This window comes from Callospermophilus lateralis, chromosome 7 (genome assembly GCF_048772815.1).
Source record: "Callospermophilus lateralis isolate mCalLat2 chromosome 7, mCalLat2.hap1, whole genome shotgun sequence".
Lineage (NCBI taxonomy): Eukaryota > Metazoa > Chordata > Mammalia > Rodentia > Sciuridae > Callospermophilus > Callospermophilus lateralis.
In genome coordinates, this window is record NC_135311.1 from 54,092,110 (window position 1) to 54,096,253 (window position 4,144).

At 39.4% G+C, this 4,144-nt stretch overlaps 1 non-coding gene across 1 annotated transcript; it reads left to right on the forward strand.

The window, feature by feature from the left end:
* LOC143405412 (U6 spliceosomal RNA) lies at positions 1–107 on the forward strand. Its single transcript, XR_013092109.1, has one exon. It is a non-coding gene; the product is annotated as a U6 spliceosomal RNA (small nuclear RNA).
* Positions 108–4,144: the final 4,037 nt, after the last annotated feature.

Below are 4,144 nucleotides of genomic sequence, written 5' to 3' on the forward strand. Positions count from 1 at the left end.
GTGCTCGCTTCAGTAGCACATATACTAAAATTGGAACGATACAGAGAAGACTAGCATGGCCCCTGTGCAAGGATGATAAGCAAATTTGTGAAGTGTTCCATAAAAAAAAAGTTTCAACAACATACCCACTAACATGGATAAAATCGAACAGACTAACTATATGAAGTTTTCTGAAAATTCAGAACAACTAAAACCTTAATATATTGCTGGTCAGAATTTAAAGTAGTCACTTATAAAACATTTGGTAGTTCCTCCTAAGTGAAGCATATACTTGGTATATGTTATAGTGTGTATCCCCTCCAAAATTCAGGTATGGCTAATGTGATGGTATTAAGAGGTGATGCTTTAATGAGGAAACTAGGCCATGAGTTCCCTTTCCTTAATGAGAGTAAACTCCTTATATAAGAGGCTTCATGCAGCTTTTAGCTATCACTTGCCCTTCTACCTTCTGTCATATAAAGATACTTCCAAAAAGGCCCTCACCAGACACTATAAAACAGTGCTTGGATCGCCATAACTTCTATAACTGTGAGAAAAAAATTTTCTTCTGTATAAATTACCCAGTGTCAGGTATGTTGTTGTAGCAGCACAAAACAGGCTAAGTCAGTATATAACCAAAGAAATGAAAATATGTGTTAAAAAAAAGTACACTAATGTTCACAGCAGCTTTATTTATAATAGCCAAAACCTGGAAGAAACCCAAGTGTTCTTTAACAGATAAATATATAAACAAATTGTGGCACTTTGGTGTAATCCATTGCTATTTCTACTACTTTTACTACTACTACTACTACTACTACTACTACTACACACACGCACACACATGAATGGGATACTGGTACACATTAGAAGTCAGAATGTGATAGTGGTTTCAAAGGCATATACTTTTGTCAAAACTTATAACACTGTACACTTGAAAGAATATTTTATTAAATACAAATCAATCTGAATTTAAAAGTTAAGCAACTACTTTTCCCATCCACATCCCGCACTGGCAGTGGGAATGGGGTTCCCCTCGGAAGAATGAGCTGGTTGAGAGATAAAAGTTAAGAGAGTGCAACATTGAAAAAAAACACAGAACACAGAAATAGTTTCAAAAGCTGGGGCAGGGGGATGGGGCTGAAGCTGGGGCTCAGGGGTAGTGCGCTTGCCTAGCACGTGCAGGGCCCTGGGTTCGATCCTCAGCACCACATAAAAGTGTCCAACTACAACTAAAAAAAAAAAAAAAAAGGGCAGGACAGGCAAGCTGATCAGATGGATCAAGCTATCAAGCTTCTGGCCAAATGGCAATGGGGCTGGCACCTGCTTTATTTATATCAGAAAACATCAAAGGCCTTCCATAGAATGTTATTCTCCAAAAAAATGGTTAAAAGTGGGCTTTCCATTTTCTAACAGGTTATGCCATCTCCAGAGCTACTATGAGGAAACTTCCTAACAGAGCAGAGGAAAAGGTCACGTGCATCAAACCATCTATTGCATGGGAGAGCCACAGAAAGTTCCCAATGCCAGGCCTATCTCTCACTGGCTTCTATGCCAAGAGAAGATCCTCATGTATTTCACAGATGGCTTCCTGCAACTAAATATTGTTGAACACTACTAAATATTGTGGAGAAATTTCATAGATACCTTGAGGCAAATTTGACAGTGTGAATTGCAACTGCAGCAACTTTCTGAACTCTGAATTGCTGCTGTATTCAACACATTAGTCTAGTGCAGGGTTACCATTTGCTTTTTGTTCGTTTTTTGTTTTGTTTTGTTTTGTTTTAAGAAAGAGCCAAATAGTAAATATTTTAGGCCTTACAGGATCTCTATTCATCCTTGTTTGTGTTATAACACTAACTTTGAAAGGGAAACTTAGAATTTGGATTTAATTAACATTTAGAACATCAATTTATCAAAAGACTTAAGAGCTGGGAGTAGTGGTACATGCCCGTAATCCCAGCAATTTGGGAGGCTGAGACAGGAGGAGTGCAATTTCAAGGCCAGTCTCAACCACTTAGCAACGCCCTCACAACATATTGAGATCCTGTCTCAAAATAGAAAATAAAAAGGGCTGGAGGTGTAGCACAGTGATAAAATGCTGAGAGCCACAGCTGAGTCGGAATGGCCCCTGGCATTTTGCCAATAGTGTTGGTTGACAGGTGAGGCATTACTATCCACCTCGGCCGCTACTTTGGAGTTCTCACACTACTTTGGAGTTCTTGTGGGGATTCCAGGGGATTCCCGGAGAGTTCCCATTGGTTGGGGAAGTGCAGGAGTAGGGATTTCCGGAGGAGATATTTCCCGTGGCTGGTTTCTGGAGGAGCTGTGTGGAGTTCGGGGAGGATTCCTGGGGAGCGTGTGTGGAGTGTGCTGGTGGAGTTCAGAAATAAAGTTTGTTCCTGCTTCAGTGGCTCGGGATTTGTGCCCAGCCAGACTGTGGCAATAAAACATCCCTATAGTAAATCCCTCCCCACTACCCTCCAAAAGCAGCTATTAAGAAAATTAATTTTCAGCCAGGCTCAGTGGCCCATGTGTGTAATCCCAGTGACTCAGGAGACTGAGGCAGGAGAATCCTGAGTTCAAAGCTAGCCACAACAAAAGCAAGGTGCTAACCAACTCAGTGAGATTCTATTCTAAGTAAAATACAAAATAGGGCTTGGGATATGATTCAGTGGTGGAATATCTATCCCTGAGTTCAATCCCTAGTACCCCAAAATATAGGTTTTTATCTGTTGCAGAAATATAGCTACTTTTCATATAAATGCATTCAAGTGAATATGCTTTATACCAGTCAAGTCATCTCCTTCAAAGTAAAAAGAAAATTTTTCTTGACCTGAGCAGTCTATCTACCATGATATTTCCAAATGAAAGGAAAGTGATCATGACACTTGGAGCAACCAAGAGATCTTTTTTTATTATTTTTTAAAATTTTTTATTAGTTATACATGACAGTACAATGATTTTGATAATTCAGACATTTGAATCAAATGGGGTGTAATTTCTCATTTTTCTGATTGTACACTTTGCAGAATCACGTTGGTAATACAGTCACCTATATACATACAGCAATAATAATGTCTATTTTATTCTGCTGCCAAGAGATCTTTATTGCAGTAGTGTCTGATTAACAGGGAAGGAGGAGAAAGAGAGAGAGAGAGAGAGAGAGAGAGAGAGAGAGAGAGCGAGCACAAGAGAGAGCAGGGAAAGAGAGAAGAAAGAGAGGGGGAGGGGAGAGGGGAGAGTTTTTATAGCCAAAATCTAATGGGGTCTTTGGGTTTGCAAGGTGCCTTGTTGGCATACAATGATTGGATCATACAGTAGTTGCTAAGGGTGTCATCTTCTACCTTCAGGCAGACAGAGCAGGGGCCAGATGTGGGTTTCCCTAGCACCAGGCAGGTGGGGTTGAGTGTTTAGCCTTGAGGCAAAAAGTGATAAGGAACCAGACAGATGAGGGTCCAGGGTTCAATCCACCCTTCAGCTAACACCAAACACCTTATCATAATTTTTTTAAGTACTGGGAAAATAACTGGAAAATAAAGCCATAACCCCCCAAAATCAATCATTAAACTTTTCTTCTGAATAGAATTCATATATTACTTTCTGAGCAAAAACTCATGGCATCTGATTAAAAAACACAAGCTTGACAGTATAAAATGTCACTTTTCATAGAGAAGTGACAAGACAATGTCTGATCTCTTTATTAAAAAAAAAATCTTTTCTTCATCTTTTTTCAATTTGGAGCAAAAATTCCAGAATTGTTTTCTGAAAAATCTTTCTTCAACCCAGGGCTCTATCTTCTGAGAGTTACATTTCATGGCCTTTTCCATTCACACGTGGCTGAAAGCAGACTGGCTGCAGCATTTAAATATATAAAAAGAACTAATGAAGTTGTGTTAGGCAGAGGAGCATGACATTGCTTCTCTTCTGTTGGCATATTACTTTCTGGATCCGCTGAACTTGAAATTTCTCCTTAAAATGTTTCATTAATTCCTATTAGAGAGCTGCTAGTAAAGAAAATTGCATGTTAGCTTCTATCAATCTGTATGAATAAGTGTTAACCATTCTCAGTTAGAAGTCCTCCTTTTAGCCCCACTTATGTGCAAACAGCATGCATATCAGCAAATCATTCAGGAGATTAATGCACTCCAGCCTGCACAAAGAC